Here is a 19,406-nt window from a genome sequence, read left to right on the forward strand (position 1 = left end):
AGATACATGTTGCATTTTTTACACATAGGCAGGCCATCAGCCCTTAGTAAATAAGAATGTGTGGCCTATGCAGAGCCTAGCAAGAACAACTTCCTCTCTTCTCTTTCTATGTTGACTAGACTGCCAGTGCTTAATTTCAGGCTTAATATCATGTAATTTGTTTGCAGTGCTTCCTACCATGATGACTGCCACCGGGCAATTAGCTTTGATCATATGATTGTAGTCTATATGATACTGTCAAACAGTATGTAGAAAAAGTATGAGCTGATCTAGCAGCTGCAGTCTCATTTCCCTTAATTCCAATGTGGTTGGGAATCCAGCACAACCAAATTAATGTTCTTCATTTTGTGCAACAGGTGTAACACCTCACACAGCACAGAATATGCATTATACACAGGAAAGGAGATGGCCTATAAAGAACTCAATGAGTGTATAAAATACAGTTTTCTTTTATATGCACAAGTGCAAGCTGAATGGCATGTAACTCTGCTGTAATCAGGTGGAGATAGTAATGTCAGGAAACACAGTAGCACAGCCAACAGAGGTGTCAATTCTTGAACCGTCAGTACAGATTGGCAAGAAATCAGAGTGGACTGCTCTATGTACATTAAACAATTGCAGGTAGACAGATAATGAAGTATGAGACTACTGTAGTTGACAAAATGAAAGGTTGCCGGATGGAGTGAGAACCTGCAATGGAGGGATACTTGGTGCAGGCAACGTTGTCAACATTCATATCAACATCTTGCATTGTCTCTTTAACACACATACGAAAATAACATATAGCAGTTTGATGTATGTAATATTGAGCTTCCCAATGCGGAGAAAAGAGACTAGTCCACATAGGATGATCTGGAAAATACTATTTTTAGGGCATAACTCAGCTGTTTCCATCTAAGTGATAGAGCTGGTTCATTTGCTTCAACATAAAGACTTTGAGTGGCTGATATGCAAAAGGCATCAGTAGCTATCCATATACCCTGATGATGAATGGGATCCAACCATTGCAGGTTATTCTGCTTTGCAGAACCATAGACTTCAGACACACAATCCAGCTTTTAATGCAAAAATGCATGATAAAGACGAAGCAGTGAAGATCGATCTGCACCCCATTCAGTAAAGGATAGAGTGCAAAGGAGATTTGATGCTCTCTTGTACTTTTCTCTTAGTTGAATGAATGTGTATAAGGAATGTAAGTTTTCTGCCAAAGATGAGTCCCACAAGCTTGGTTTCTGTTGCTATTGGAATAACAGGTTTCCCATTCGGATCAGAGTGAAGAGTGCATTTTCAACAGAAATGTACACAGACACTTTTTTTCTGTTGAAAACCTGAATCCATTAGTATGATCCCATATATATATATATAGAAAGAGAGATAGGAACCATTGCTTGCTGAAGTTATTATTATTATTCAGGCCTCTATGGAGTCAAAAGACTCATCGCAGGAGGTCCCTCCTAGGAAACACAAAGTCTATCATACCACTCCTTAAACTCATTGACTGTTCTCACTCTCACCACTCTATCAGGCAATGCATTCCATGGTTCAACCACCCACCATGCAAAGAAACCACCCCTCACCCTCTTGCACACAGCTTCCTTTTGTAACGTCCAGGGATGGCCCATTGTCATTACTCCTTCCCACTGTTCAACCAAGCGAAAGAACTTCCCAGTGTCAACCCTGTAACCACCTCTCAACAGTTTAAAAGTCTCGATCATATCACTTCTCCTTCTTCTATCTACCAAACTCTGCAGTCCACATTCCCTCAGCCAATCCTCATAACTAACATTGAACAATCCTGAAACCATCTTTGTTATCTGCCTCTGTACCCTTTCCACAGTTAATTTATCCCCTTCATATCCTGGGGACCAAATCTGAGAACAATAGTCTAAGTGTAGTCTGATCAGGGTCTTATACAATGGAATGAAAACTCTTTTATCTCTGCAGGTCAGTGTCCTTCTCAGTATTGTAGCAATCCTCTGAGTCACCGTCACCACCTTCGCAATATGTCCCCTGAATTTCAGGTTTCTATCAATCATCAACCCCAGATCTCTTGTCTCCCCTACAACTCCTCCAATAGAGTATGAAGTGTCCCATTGATGTGTTCCAAACCTCAAGACCTTACATTTTGCTGCATTAAACTGAACCATCATTCATTTGCCCATCTCTCTAGCTTATTGAAATCTTCTTGCAGGGTTATGACAGCTGCACTATTACTAATAACCCTTCCCAGCTTCACATCATCCACAAACAACTGAATATCCCCCAGCAATCCACTGACAATGTCATTGATATAACGGTTAAACAATATAGGTCCCAGTACTGAGCCCTGTGGGACCCCACTTTTAACCTTCTGCCTCCTTGAAACTGCCCCACCATACACAACTCTCTGATACCTATCGGACAGCCAATCCTGAATCCAGTTGACCAACCTGACATCCAAACCCATGTGCTGCAACGTAAATATCAGCTTATCATGTGGCACCCTGTCGAATGCCTTCGCTAAATCCAAAAAAAATGGCAGTATATGCCTTTTCCTCATCTACTGCTCTTGTGACTTTATTATAAAAGGCTAGCATTAGTTCTTAGGAAGGACCTCCCACGATGAGTCTTTTGACTCCATGGAGGCCTGAATAATAATAATAATAATAATAATATTACTAAAACAAGAGCATCCCTTAACAAATCCATGACTCTCACAGATAACATTACCCTCATCTGCCCAATGCTGTATACAGTCCCTCACTAATTTCTCAAAGCTCTTAACTACTGATGGCACACAAACTGGCCTGTAATTAGACACTTCCAGTCTGCTTCCATTCTTATGCAATGGCACTATCTTATCTTCCTTCCATACCCTGGGCACTTTTCCCATAGCCAGACTTTCATTGAAAAGCCAGGTCAAAGGTACTGTCAGTTCCCTAGCACATGGTACTGTCAAACAGTATGTAGAAAAAGTATGAGCTGATCTAGCAGCTGCAGTCTCATTTCCCTTAATTCCAATGTGGTTGGCAATCCAGCACAACCGAATTAATGGTCTTCATTTTGTGCAACAGGTGTAACACCTCACTCAAAACTCGTGGTGAAATACCATCCAGTCCCACAGCTTTACTGACATCCAGAGTACTCAGTATTTGGAACACACCTCAAACCTGCTCTGTCCCTCTAGTATTGAAATTTACTCCTACAGGATGAAATACTCCAATAAAGTGTTCATTTTAACACTTTATTGGAGTGTTAAAATTCCACTATGTCCTCTCATCAGTCACTATTCCCATTTCTATCCCACAATGTCATTCTTCCACAATCATATCTTCTCCTACTGGCCACATAACTAAAAAAATCTCTAGGATTTTCTTTGGATCTTAGGGCCAATTTCTTCTCATATTCCAGTTCTGCCTTCCTTACCATACTAGTCACTCTCCTGGCCTGTGTCTTGTATTCTTCATGCATCTGCTCTTCACCTGTCTCCTTATATCTCTTCCACAGCCTCTTTTTCACGTGCAGTTCCTGTTTAATATTGTTTGTCATCCACTTTACACCAAATTGTGTTCTCTTCTTCACTTGTGGAATACAGCTTACTATTGCTGCTAACAAATATTCTTTCACAATTTCCCAAGCACTAATGATATCCCAGTCTTCCAGTTCCTCCCTCCATGAAACTTCCCCAAGTTGATATCTAAGACTATTATAATCACCTGCCTTATAATTCCACAATTGCAGTGACATCTGCCACTAGTAACTGCAATTGTGGCAGTTACTAGTGGCAGATGTCATCTCAGTTATTATCAGAGCAGTTGATAATAACTGAGAGATATCTCAGTTATTATCAACTGCTCTGATAATAACTGAGATGACATCTGCTCTTCTCTTCCTCTCCCCAATTTATATTGCTGTAGTTACAATCTCCAATAATCATTCTTCTTGCACTTGCCAAGCTCAACTGTCTAAACATCTCTTGGTTCCCACTCTCTGTGCTCCTTGGTTTGTAGCAACACCCCACTAAATATTCTGTCTTGCCCACCTCTACCTCACACCATATGCTTTCAAAATCATTAGTACCACTGCCTTTCAAAGCCTCCACTCTTACAGGACATAAGTCGTCACTTATCATAAGCAGTACTCCACTACCACACTTTCCCTTCCTATCCTGCCGAAAAATGCTACCCTGCTACTTCTATTCCTGTTATTATATTCTCTTCTGTCAACCATGTCTCAGTGATCCCAATAATCTCTGGCCAGGCTGATGCTATCAGTGCCACCAATTCCTCTCCTTTATTCCAGATACTCTTGGCATTAGTATAAAGCATAAAAATGCCACTGTTTCTATACCTAGCATTATCCCCTCTAGACTCCACTGGCTCAGCATTACCTGATGTTGTTTCCCCCTTCTCCCAAGTACCCATTTCCACAAGAGGCTACCCCTGCATTGACACACCGACTCGTTCAGAACAGCAATCTCTCCAGATGCCTATGTCCTTCCTCATTCAAATGCAAGAGGTCTATTGCATACAATTCCTTTCTGTCCTCAAACACCCTCCAAGCATCCACATTCCAATCTTCTCTTCTGACACATTCTAGCTATTATGTTATTCAATATTACTGCTCTTCTGCTCAGCTCGTCGCTATCATACCTAGACAACATGCACACTATATTTCCTCTCTGTGTTTTCTTTTGTACCACCTCAAGCAAGAATCTCATATCTCTCACCACCCAATTTACATTGCCTCTTAAGTAATTCGTTCCTACATCGCAATCATCTCGTCCACCCTTTCACCCCTCTTAATTGTCATAGCCACACTTTTTATCGTTCTTCCAGGCAAACACTCCTCATGCATCCTATCTTGCACACACCACGGATCATTGAATCCCCATACATTACACCTCTTACCACCCTGTTCCTCGATTTCTCACCTGCATCCCTCACTCTCTCTCTCTCCCTCCTCTAACACTTTCTCTCTGTGTTCCCCTACTTACCCGTATTCCTGACATCACTCTATCCCTCGCATTCTCATTCCTTCTCTCCTACTGTTTCCATTCTCTCTTCTTCTATCATTCCCATAACTCTCTCTCTCATTCCCTCTCTTCTACTGCTCCTATTCTCTCCTCTTCTACCATTCCCATAATTATCTCTCACTCCTATTTTGATTCGCCTTGCATTCATCCCTTTCATTCGTCTAATCACATCTTCCACACTTCTCATCTCATTCCCTATACATTCCACCTGCTCTTTCATCTCATCTCATCTCTCGCTCTCTCTCTATGTCTGTAAGTCAGCCACTCTTGTTTTCCATTCATTCTCCCAATTGAGGCCATCTCTGAAAACTTCACATCATTCAACCTTTCAACACTCCCCTCTCATTTTTTCATTCATATTTCTATCGTTATTCTCGCCATCTATCATACCACTCATCTCTCTACATGGAGAATCTCCTGCCTCTGACTCGATGATGTCCATTATAGTCTCAACGAGGTCAGTTATAGTCATCTCTAACTCACCAAGTTCCTCCCATTTGTCTCCATTTTGTGCATATATGCATTTCCCCTTCTCTCACCTGCCACATATACAACCGCCCAGGATGCATACATTCTGCAAAATCCCTTATTATATCATGCAAAATGCAGTCCTTAAATGGGGAAGGACTTGGTGATACGCCATTTGCAATTTTAGCTGCCGCTGCTATCATTATTCAAAATAGTGTCGAGGAACTATTTTACAACTAAATGCTAAATAAGTATAAGTGAGTATAACTATAGGTATAACTATATAAGTTAACTAAAATAATTAATGCCAGCAGCACCCAGGGTTCTCAGGTGAGAACCCTCCCAAGTACTAACCGGGCTCAGGTTTGCTTAACTTCGGTGATCAGATGAAAACTGGTGCTTTCAAACCGATCTGGCCGCCGACAAGTTGTCTTTCGATTACCTTCATGTTACGAGAGTGACAGTGAATTGTGAAATCATCAATATATAGAGCATTACTTACAGTGGGAGGAAGCTGTTCAGTGATTGAGTTAATTTTGGTAGCAAAAAAAAAAAAAGTGTCACACTTAAGACAGAGCCTTGGGGGAACACCCTTTCTTGAGATAGTGTACTTCCCATTCTGACTAGGAAAGCTTGCCTGGACAGAAAGTTTTTAATAAATACATGAAGGAATCCTCTGAGACCTAGGTTATAGAAGTCTTTTAATATGCCATATCTCCAGGTCGTGTCACAAGCTTTTCCATGTCAAAGAACACTGAGACCAGATGTTCTTGCTTCAGGAATGCATCTCTTTTACAACTTTCTAAACAGACCAAATGATCCAAAGTTGAACGATGTCTATGAAAGCTATGTTGTATATAATGGAGAGAAGATTGTTGTTTTCTAAATACCAGAGAAGTCTGGCATTAATCATTTTCTCCAGTATCTTACAAAGGCAGAGCAATAGGTCGATAATTATTTGCTTGTGTCGAATCCTTTCCTGGTTTTGGGATAGCAGTGACAGCTGACTTATGTCAAGAATCCAGAAACTCTTCCTCTGTATTTTGTTATATATAAACAGAAGGAGATCCACAGAAGATGTTTTAAAATTTCATAATGGATGTCATCAGGTGAGACAGTAAAAGAGCTCTTTTTAGTTCTTCCTTAACAAATGGCTCAAACCCATTGGTAGAGAAATTTAGCTGCTCTTTCAATATTAAAAATTCCGGAGGATATGAAGCTGTTGCTGAGATTTTGGAAAAATTTTCTCCCAAAGTGTCTGGAATAGCTTTGAGATCAACAACATACCCATTATTTTCTAAAGGTAGGCAAACAGTGTGTTCTGTATCTACCTTTCATTTTCCAGATTTTATCCCATAAAATTTTAGCACTGGTTGTTTGATTAATTGATGAAACAAATTGGATCCAAGATTGTTTCTTGCGCTGCCATCTCACATAACGTACTTTGGCCTGAGCACACTTAAAAGCTATTAAGTTTAATATGAGGAGATGACCTTGCTAATGCTTCTGCCTGGTATCTCCACTTGGGCCTGGCTCCCACTGAAGAGACCTCAATAAAGGTTGAAATTAGTCTGGGTAGTGGCCCTTCCCTTAATGCATAACATTATACATATCTGCAAGGAGAAGTGTTTTGCATTTGGGAGATACTGAGATAGGATGTTGGTAGCTTGCTCCACCTTTGCAAGGAGTTGCCCAGTGTTGTACCACTTTACCCCAGTCGTGAAGATACTTTCAGGCGCAAACTTTGTTTGCACACACTTGGATAAAGGATTAAATTTATTATAGTCTGACCAAGCGAAAAATAAACTTTCAACAAATAAGTTTAATATGGTTGTGCAGTCGTGAAGTTACTTCATGTGCAAACTTTGTTTGCTTACACTTGGATAGAGGATAAAACCAAGAATATAATTTCTTGGCATCTTTAATTTATAGTATAAACAAGTGGAAAAACTTTATCTACCCATGAATATATCCCATGCTCTGTGTTGATCTTTTATGGCTGCCTGGCATTCTCGATTCCACCAAGGCTCTGTCTGGATAAAGTGGAAATTGAGATGATGTTTTTGGAACGGAGACTGTTTCTGCCTGGACAACGCAATCTGTTAAATACTTTACTGCTTCACTGATAGGTGATTGACCAACTGTATTAGTATTAAATTTTGCAAGATTGGAAAAAGTATTCCAGTCAGCCTGGTCAATTTTCCATATGGGCATCCGTATAGGAGAGCATGGTTTGTGTGAAGACATTGTTCATAAAGCAGGAAAATTATCACTTCTGTAGATGCTGTCTTCGACCTACTGCATGAGCAGCGGAAAATTGGCAGGAAAACAAATTGTAAGATTGATTGTAAAATATAAGCAGGTAGGCATATGGAAGAAAGTATTCAGTCTATTATTCAAAAGAGAGGTCATTATTGTCAAGGATTTGTTCAATGATATGACCTTGTCCATTTGATTTGTGTTGACACTACTCCACAGAGTGTTGTGCCCATTAAAGCCATCCACAAGAAGTATGGATTCATACATTTGCAGAATTCCAATTCCCTATGTAAAAGGCACGGCACCTCCAAGCAGGTTGCTAAAATTCTCAACATAATTTGTTAACTGTTACCTTTCTCTAAAGACAAGTAATCTCCTCTGCTGTTACTTGTTATATATTGTTACGTCTCTGTATTTTCGTTTCTTTATTAGAGTACATATTTAGTATGATCCAATTTTGATCCAGTTCTCTCTATATCCTTCTACCTTGATTTTATATCTTTCTCCTTAATATATAACCCAGTTTGGCTCCTAGGGATATTTCCTCTTCAGAAAATGGCAAATTTATATTTTAACTGCACCAGCCAGCTTCCTATAACAATATAATTCAAGCTCAGGGAAATATTCCTAGGTTTTAGGCATATACATTAATCTAGAATTCACATGCGAGTATATAGATCTCGGTACCTTGCAGTCATGACCTAAGATCTAATCGCAATTATATAATTATCTAAACTCCTTCCCGCTATTTGGTTCTATTTTTACAAATGGTAGTTTTGACACCTCGAATTCAGGCAAGACTCAGGTTCAAGTAACAAAACATGTTTATTAATGCTAAAAGACAGGTAAATTAAATCTTGAATTAAGTTATCAAAACTTCTGAATTGCTAGCTAAGTGAATGTCTTATGCTAAGCTATATAAACTGTTCAATACTAATCTAACCTTCTTACATAAACTGACATGCAAAATCATGTAATAGAAATGGATAATTAAACAATGTCACACTCAAGTCGAGTTCCTTCATTCACATTTACTTTAAATAGATATTTCACAACTCATTTCTCTCTTAGTTAAATTTTACTCAATTAACAAAGGGTTTTCACTACTTCAATCATATCCAAGTTAAAGATTTATCCTATACAATTCTTTGTCTAATAGAATTGGCTGTATTAATTACTCTATCCTGTCAAAGTTCTCTAAAATGTCCTCAGTCTTGCTTTATCAAGACACAAATTCTACCTTCAAACAATCTCAAGATATAAAACAAAAAGATCTTTACTTTACCAAGTCCCTCCGAAGGTCTATTAGCTGCCACGTGTTGCTCGGGTCATCCTTCGTCTTGGCTGGTTCTGGATCAGGTCTCGTGACTGAGTTGTTCCGTTCTCTGCTACAGGACACAAATCAGGAAATGGCTGGAACTATGAGCCTTCTCCACTCGCTTGGGTGGGTCATTCAGTATTTGGAACCATTCTGCATGACATGTTGATTCTCGTATGGGTCTCCACGGAATACCTCTCAGCACAAGTCATGAATACGGCCAGCTGTCCGTCGACATAGCACCCTCGGCTTGTCCTATCTCCAATCACTCGTCGAGAGTCCTCGATCTCCAAAATCCCGGAAGAAACAGAAAAAAGCCTAGAGCTTTTGCGTGTATTGCCTTAAATATTCTTTCTCAGCACCCTCTTTTTCTGTATTGTTTTTTTTTGCACGATCCAACTTACATCGCCCTTAGGTTGATCCCTTGCTTTCCCTCCTTGCTATTAAGTGTTGTTTTCGAGGAAAGGCGCTTATGTCAGCCTTCCCCGTAAGCTGCAGCCTTCAGCATTATGACAAGCACTTGCGGCTTAGACGTGAGCATTGATCCTATTAGTCATTTATTACCTGGCGACTTACGATTTTTTGATAGCTTAATAATACATAAATTAAGCCATTATTACTTTACATGAAATGCTAATCTGACATAATTCTTGATTTTATCTTTCCGTTTGACAATAAATAATTCCAATACGTTACACATACTGATATACACTTTCACATACAACAACTCAGGTGTTTCTCACTTTCCGCTGGTAAGCAGGTATTATGCAAATTTCTTTGTTATTTTTTAAAGCTTACATGTTAGATCCTGAATGAATAACTTGTCAAGAAGTTCTCCATTCAATATCTAACAATATATATATATATATATATACACACACACACATTGGCACACCCAGGGAGGGGACCAAGGGGCCCTGCCCCCCCCCCCCCCCAAAAAAAAAAAAGAAAAAGGATAAAACACTAGAAAAATTTCCAAAAATATTTTCCTAATTAAAATTTTTTTTTTTTTTTTGAATTTATGTTGTGTCTTCTATTTCTATGCCACTTATGAATTAGCGATCACATAAGGTGGGAATACCCTATAGCACTCGGGAATCCTGGCAGCTGGGAACGCAAAGCGAATGAAGTAGTGCTCGGGCACTACTTCATTTGCCCGAGCCGGGCCAGAGGAGATCACGGGTATCATGTGTTGGCGATCACTGCAGATGCTCAGTTATAGCTCGTATGCAATGTGTAGTGTGTATTCTCAAATCGTCTACTCAACACTCCCCCCCACCCAAGATTAAATCCTGAGTGTGCCACTGTATATATATATAACAAGCCCCATGCTCCTGCATTTTATCTTATTTTAGTCAGCAGGCATATCAGTAGAAAAATATATTACATTCAGTTATATTCAATTGATTAATCCTCATAAATTTGAAGTGTCCACAGGGTCCATCAGAATAACACAAAATTACTACATAAAAGCATTTATAAATATGAATGTCTGCTCAAAGAAATTGGTGAGACCTATTACATTTACTATATCTCAACTGCAATAATGGTTTAGTCATTCCCTAAAGTTGGGAAATTGTGATCTATATCTATATTAAATAATATGTTTTGTTACAGTTGTCAATCTAGTATACACACAACTGCATGTAAAAGATGCAGTTGTGTGTATACTACTGCATGTAGTATACACACTGTTACTGCACATTTTGTATAATCTGTTATATTCAAATTTATGTTTTTCTTCTTTCTCACAGATGTTTAAGATGTTTTATGAGATGTAAAATGAAATATTTGAAATTATCAATTTTTCAGTTTTTTATAATTTTACTATAGTTAATGTTTTTCTTTATATTGATGGATATCCAATAGGTAATGATTATTATTAGTATTATTACATGAACACTTCCATGGAGTTTGAAGACGCATTGCAGGAGGATATGCTACATCAATAATCATCACATGATCCGCTGTAATACTACATCCACCATCTTTACTAGACAGTATTTTTGCATGTTAACTGCACGTGTTCCCAGACCAACTATTTGTATGCTGGGTGAAAAACTGATTTCTAGGAGAGGGAAAGAAAAAACCCATTACCACCATGTAAGATTTCCTAACTCGCTTTCAATTGAAAAAAGCTAATGAAAAGAGGTCTCTCATCATGACAGAAGCAAACTCAGGTCCTTTCAAATCAAAGAATGCATGTCCCATTATTCTTCCAACTACAGAGAAGCTAATTATTATTATTATTTTTAGGGCATCTCTGTGGAGATGCCCTAAAATTTAGTCAGACATTCATCATGGTACACTTTCTCTAACTATTATTCACACAGTACTCATTGTACCTCTCCTCGAATCTATTTACTAATGAAGTACTTACAACCACCTCTGCAACCATTTCATCCATCACTTTCCAGGCAAAAAATCTAGTCCTAACACTCCTACTGACTACTGTCATACAATTTCCAGGGTTAACCCTCTTGTCACATACGAACTGGTCTGAAGCCCACAAAACGTCAGTCTCTCTTTCTCTCTGTCCTCATAGGGAGCATTTTGTAGGCCTGCCACCAACTTGATCACTTGCTTCTAGATCTTCACCATCCACCCTCATCCCCATGGAATCCAAGCAACCAGATCCGTATACAGTAATCCAGATATGGCTTTATTAAAGCCTTATAATGGGAAATAACTTCTCTATCCTTGCTTGTTAGTGCATTCTTCAATGTACGCATGTATGAAAAAATGTCTTGCAATCTTGCTTTATAGCTAAAGAATGTTTGGTGTATAGAAATAAATACTACTTGGAATTAGAAGCATGCCTTCCGTCCAGCACGCCGCATAAATACATCCAACTGCGATGATGGTGGTCAACGGTGCAGATGAGCTCCCTACCGATGATTTCCAGAGTGCATATTTTCGTTTCAAAGAAACGAAATGAAAATACGTTAGATAATATAGTTATTCATAAAAATACGATATCCACCATTATGCCAATTTTTAACTAGTTAATATGAAGGGGGTTTTATAAATGTAGTTTATTTCAATAGCTGAATCTTCTAGATAAAGAAAAAAATGATGCGATTTTTATGTCAATACTAGACTTTCATGTAGAAAGAGTATTTTTTTATGTCATAATATACTTCACTGACATCAGGAACAGGGTATACTAAAATCTTCAGGTAAAAAGTAACATAATAACTTTTATAATTATTCACTTATTGATAAAAATCCGAACTGCATGACAAAAGTTTTTTTTTTTTTAATGTTTATTAAAATTACTCTTTACCTGTTGTATTTTGAGAACATTTATCATAAATTATTACATAATCAGGGTTGGCTCTGGATAGGAACTGCAGCACCCTAATTTTCCTCGATATATAAATATATTTATTAATTTATTTATGTTTGCTTGTAATATTTAATTTTATCATCAACAGTCCTATACAGCTCTCTTATTTTGTATAAAAAATAATAAAAATCCATCTTGTAGAACTTAGGAGGGCAAATAACACTAGCAGCACTGTGTTTAGCACACTGATATACGCTCACAAGCATATGCACGTCATAGTGAGATGCGAGCGATTAGCGTAATGCGGCACTGTCCGTCGCGCAGTTCCACTGTTGTTTATATGCCGTTTGCGCCAGTATAGTAGAATGTTCGTAGTGCTTATCGTCTTTACTCCGTCTCTTTAAATATTTGGAACGTTACAATTAAAAACATAACATTTGTTATAGTTTTTATTTTAGAACATCATTGGGGTTATGATAATGGATTTTATTTTTAAGTCATTTTGAATTATACTAAACTGTATAATTTTATCGATAATAAACAATATTTTTTCATGAAACAAAACAAGAAGAATATATTTTATTTTTAAGTAATTTTGAATTATACCAAACTGTATAATTTTATCGATAATAAACAATATTTTTTCATGTTTGATTTTTTTTTAATTTTTACCACAATTTTGATATTTTATTCAAACACGTATACTGTACTTACAATGTGTATGTATATTTCGAAAGTTGCAGCACCTTCACGATTTCAAGCCAAGAGCAGCCACTGTAACATAATGTCAGAGACCTGTAATGTATTGTGAACTGTTTTATTATTATTATTATGTAAGGTGCCTCTCCATGGGGTCAAAAGACTCATCGCGGGAGACCCAACATTGACATACTAACCGTTATTCACACAATACTGTCATACTTTCCCTTAAACTCATTCACAGATGAAGCATTCACAACCACCTCTGGCAACGCATTTCACCCATTTACAACCATCCATGCAAAAAATCTAGTCCTAACACCCTTGTTACACAATCTCCAGGGATGACCCCTCTTTCTCTCCCTTCCTTCACTGGTCTTAAATTATTTTCTGAAACATGAGCTCCGGTAAATTTCAAATATATGCTCAGTTTAGCCATCCGTCTCCGAATCTGCCCGACCTGAGGCACCATATACATATTTACCCGTACGAAACAAAATGCTTAATGTGAATGTTTTTTTTTTTTTGGGGGGGGGGGGTAAAATGTATAAGTACATTGTATTTATAATTAAACGCATTACTGAATACAAATATGTTTAAATGTACACATTGTCATACAAAAAAGCACCTGGGAATTACATTACATTCGTATATAAATAATATCGCACATCACATATTTAAACGATTCCGTAATTTCAACTTTATTTCAAAAATATATATATATAAAAAAAAAAAACAGTTAGACTTGAAGCGGAATGATTAATCCAATGGCAAAAAAAAAAAAAAAACGGAAATGGGATGGGTTTGGGAAAGGTAGTGGTACTCTCAGAAGTGGTGGGAGGGAGGAGCTCAACGCTTTCTTGGAAAGAAGCAAGGCAGCTTCTCGTCTAGCTTCGAGCACCACCTATCAGTAACTACGAGAAACAGACCACTTCATAATTTAGTAGCCTATTTAAATAAGAATACACTTGGTGATAAATATTTTAGGAAATCGCTTCTAAGCCTTATTAGAATTAATACAACCAGCAGCGGCGTTAGATGGCCAGAGTAATAAAGGATCCGTTTTAAATTCACTTCATATAGCAGAGAATTGGCCAACACCTACCTAAACATACATAATCTATCTTGCCTCAAACTGCCGTATACAACAAACAAACACTGCTGATATGACTTTGAGATATTGTAAACTCGACTGAATGAGTTGTCAGAAGCAAGCTAAGCGAGTGTTCAAGTACAGATTTTATAACTAAATGCATATCATTGGTAATATATGGTATAATAAAAACCCGCTCTGATATTATTATTATTATTTGACACCTCCAGGGAGTCCAAGGACTCGTTAATTTAATATTTATTTAATGCACGAGCCGCCCCTGATTATGTAATAATTTATGATAAATGTTCTCAAAATACAACAGATAAAGAGTAATTTTAATAAACATTAATGCAGAGAATATCACCGCGCAACCAAGGTTCTTTCCCTATCAATCGCACTACTGAAGAATATTACTAGGGAGACGCTCCTTTTTAGTTGACTTACGTAGTTTCGAACACTGATACACAATATGAATAGTATTGTGCCGAACGTGACTGGGGGGGGGACAACTGTTTTGACAATGCCTTTCGATTGGAAAGACTTTGGTTCAAATCCCGTCTTGCCTGAAAAACCTTTATATGCACTGCTTGGAAAGAAGCCAGAAGACACACTATGGTGTCCGTTGATTTCTTTCCAAGCAGTGTATATATATATATATATATATATATATATATATATATATATATATATATATATATATATATATACCAGCAGTGTATATATATATATATATATATATATATATATATAAAGTATGCACACTTTGCTGATTCATTAGTACGTGACTAAGAGATTATAAGGCAGAACACCAGAATAAGATAACATTTATTTTAATTGACAACACGACATTTCATCTTAATGCCCAGGATTTCTTCAGGTTTAAACATGCAAACTAGTAAACAAAACAGCAAAGACTAAAAGGCGACAACTGTTATGCAGTTATAGAAGTGGCTTGGAATCATTCCTTTAATTGTAATTAAAGGAATGATTTACAATTTTTTGGACATTACAATTAAATCCTTTAATTGTAATGTCCAAATATTTAAAGAGACGGAGTAAATACGAGAAGCACTACGAACACTATTACTGCGCAAACTGCATATAAATAACAGTGGAACTGCGCGACGGACAGTGCCTCGTTATGCTAATAGCTCGTATCTCACTATGACGTGCATATGCTTGCGCGCGTAGCAATGTGGCACTGTGGAAAACACAGTGCCGCTAGCATCCTTCGCCCTCCTAAGTGCTACAAGATGAATTTTTATTATTTTTTATACAAAATAAGAGAATTGTATAGGATTGTTGATGATAAAATTAAATATTACAAGCAAATATAAATAAATTAATAAATATATTTATATAGCGAGAAAAATTGGGGGTGCTGGTTACGCAATGCCTATGCACGAGTCGCGCCTGGAAGCGACTGATGATATTTTAAACTATTTCTAATAGTTCAGAATGTTGTGCATGTTTACACATTCACATGAACATGTTTGACTAATGAAGGCCAGGATGTACTCAGAAAAGTGAATACTTGGGTTAATGTTTAGATGTTTAGCATCTAATGCCATTTTCAAAGACTCCAAGATTTTTCTCTCCATTGTATCATAGTAACGGTGTAATAGTTCTGAAATCAATTGAATAACGTATTGAAGAACACGTTCGAGATATTGAATACCATAGGAATGAAGTCTCAGCTTTGTCATCATAGGTGCTATTTTCATATATATAAATAAATATATACATGTATATATTTATATGAATTTTATGAACACATGAATTATAGACTTCGGCGATAATTCAAAATAACAGCAATAATGAAAGGGAAGGTTTATGCTACAAAAGTTTCCGAAGCAATTAAGGGGCTACTATGAGGCCAGTGGCTTATCTGTTAATTACGTGTGTTCTTATTAGCCGATTTGCCTGTTTTGCGGGATGAGAGAGAGAGAGGAGAAAATTCCTGAATGGAAAACTCTGCTACTATTGTATGAAACCAGCTCTCACCATTTCAAAGAATCTTATAAAGGATCTTACGTTCTAGGCAGGATCGCTACATGTAAAGATCCCGGACTAAATATTGGTTTCCGTTGATCAATGCAAAGGTCAACGTAATCAGAGGCTTGTACCGGGTTTTGCCAGTCATCCCAAAACTAATTCCAGGAAACTGCTTATAAAAACGGGATTTTGCTATCATGTTCACGTTATCTATTGTCCTGAATTATTCAGTGTGGGTATTGACACGATATTTCGATGTTTGTCTCCTGTAATAATAAAAAATATCATCTAGTATAACTTTTTCTTAAATGAATAAACAACGGTACCCACATCGAACAAATAAATTAATCATTGAGTAACTCAGCTAGGTGATTGTTTTTACTATAAATATGTAAACACTACGATTGACAATTAATTACAAACTCAAGTTCTGTTTTATTTGTAACTAAATATTATTTTGAATCAAATATTAAAGGCATTAGTGTGGATTTTATTTTATTTGTTTAATATAATAATTATACGCTATTCGGGTGTAATAAAGTTTTTAAATGTTTACATTTATTATACTTGTATATGTATAATTTTTTTTTTTAATTATACAATATTTTAAACTAAAGCAAGATGTTTTCGTGCCGCCGCCAAGTGGCTGTTGTCTCAAGTGTGAACGGAACACCGGTGGCATTTCATTCAAGGTAATTCTACTGGCAACATTTTACATTTTCGTCATAATTTTGATATAAAGTAATTTTTATATTTCCTGATTGTAATGAAACTTATCTGTAGCTATATATTGTAAACTGGGTAAAGTAAATTCCAGAAATAAAATACTCTAATACAAAGTTCAAACTTATCAAAGATTAAAAGATAGGCTCTTGTGTAATGCACTAAAACATTTCGTTTTTCTTTTTGCAAATGGGTCATCCTTAAATGATATTATACCAATAGCGTCACGAGGATGTTTTCGCAGTGCTTCTATACGCGAAATCCTGATGCGAATAAAAAAAAAAGTACGTACTTTACTCGGAGGCCTAGATCTCAGATGTAAACATGGAACTGGAGCTTTCGAACTTCTTAAAATTAATTCAGTTTCATAAAAAATCGTAATTTTTCATTAATTTAAGGTCTCCTGAAAAATTAGGTCAAAACCAATTGTCCTTCTCTCGGTGTTATAGTCTGGCCACATCCATAAAATAAACAAGCTGCACAATGGGGGAAAAGTTTACACCTTAAGGTACAGTGGTACTGTATCATCAGTACGGAAAAGGTATACTGTGTCATGTGGGTGAAATTTTTAATAATTCAGTGGTGAACTGCGATTGCTGGGTATATACAACCTCTACAAAGTCCTCTGAATCTTTCATTGACTCTTTTCCTACTCTACTTTTAAAACCCGTATTGTGTTGTTTAGCGGTATGGTGGTTTCGTATTGTCATTGCAGATTAGGAAAACAACACGAGTGGGGGGGGGGGGTAAAAAGCGAATATATTCCTTGCTTCTCATCTCATCTTGTAGACTCGGTACTAATAATTTAAAAAATATATATATATATTATAATCTCACCATGGACACTATAACCCTATTGCACGTTAGTACCGCGGATTTGTAGTGTTAGACTAAGTATAAAGAACTCCTGACGTTTTGCGCATTGGTTTGAATAAACACGAAATTAAATGAAATTTTGATAACTAAGTAAATATAGGCTTACGGTAAGGTGGTCCTTATCATAAGCCTATATCATCCTGATTTTCAGAGACATCTCCCGAAACAAGACTATATCCCGACCTATTTTTGTTATTATTCAGTTATTATTATTTTATTTCGCTTTCAGGGTTAGTAGTTGGAAGGGAACCAATCGTTCGATGCTGTTGGCACACTCTCCCTCGATGAGTCTTTGGACTCCCTGGAGGTGTTAAATAATAATAATAATAAGTACGAGCTATTATAACAGTAAAATAAAAATCCAGCTCTTGTAAATGTTTGTTAAAAAAGTATACTTTTGGTATTATTATTATTATTATTATTATTATTATTATTAACCACAGAGATAGTCGATTGCGAACTGCCAAAATCGTGATTCTGGCCGATTCTTTTTTACTTAATTTTAATGAAACAAACAAACAATATATATATATATATATATATATATATATATATATATATATATATTACACTTTTTTAATTATTTAAATTATAAGACACGCACACGTAGTACTAACGATATAAGAAAAGCAAACTACCTGAAACATAATTACAAAAAATCAACAAAAATAAAAAAAAATAAAAAATCTTCAAAAACATTTAAATATACACAATGTACAATTACAGCGAATATTTTAGCTATTCTTAAATTTGTATTTTTCAGCGTTGTATCTGTCATGGTTATTAATAATTTGTAATGTAAACGTTTTTAATATGCGCTCATACAGATACACAGATCAGAAGGTGGAGATACACTGTCAGTCTGAAAATACAGAAACACGGCAGTAGTAGATTGTGTGCGCAAACGCATAAGATTATAAAATACGAAACACTCGATTTGAATGCCAGCTTAGCAAATGATTTTGAAATATAAAAATTAAAATAATGACTCATAAGTAATACTAATTATTGTTATTATTATACTTATTATTATTATTATTACGTGACCCCTCCAAGGAATCCAAAGACTCTATTTACTTTTTTTTTTTTGTAATCTAACATACTATGATGGTTGCAAAAGTAGGCTATTAAGGAATACATAGGCTCCTGACTTTTTACATGAAGTTTCAAGATGTTAAGAATCGTGATTTCACATTCAGTTTTTCGGATATGTCTGGTTGATGTCATTGAAGATCATCTTGCTTTCATAATAAGAAGAAACGTATTGAAATATAAAATGCTTCCGAGTACTCTCGACTATATCAATATGAGTATAATCTTTGTTGTTTTCAATACGATACGATTGCTGTTGAATCAACAATTTCACATATGATTCGAAGTCTGTGATTGCAGAATGACAGATACAGACAGTACTTGGAAAACCAATTGAAGCCGAACTTACAATTATGTATTTAGTGCATAACAAGTGCCCACACGTGCACGCACTTACGCAGTAATTAAATTGACTGCTTCTTCCTGGTGTTTTCAGTTTTGTTAAATAAAAAATATTTTTATATTTATTAGTATAAAAATATTTTTTAGATAATGTTCATTACCTTTGTTTCACATTTGGCAGTTTTGGTTTATCGTATTTGATTAAAAATAAACATAACTTTATTCTTATGAATTA

The 19,406-nt window shown here is 36.3% G+C and overlaps 1 pseudogene; it reads right to left on the reverse strand.

Annotated features, from left to right (window-relative positions):
* Positions 1–5,787: 5,787 nt before the first annotated feature.
* On the reverse strand, positions 5,788–5,906 carry LOC150097750 (5S ribosomal RNA; annotated as a pseudogene).
* Positions 5,907–19,406: the final 13,500 nt, after the last annotated feature.

The sequence above is a fragment of the Typopeltis vanoorti genome, chromosome 17 (assembly GCF_054136105.1).
Source record: "Typopeltis vanoorti isolate ZY-2024b chromosome 17, IOZ_Tvanoo_1.0, whole genome shotgun sequence".
NCBI lineage: Eukaryota > Metazoa > Arthropoda > Arachnida > Uropygi > Thelyphonidae > Typopeltis > Typopeltis vanoorti.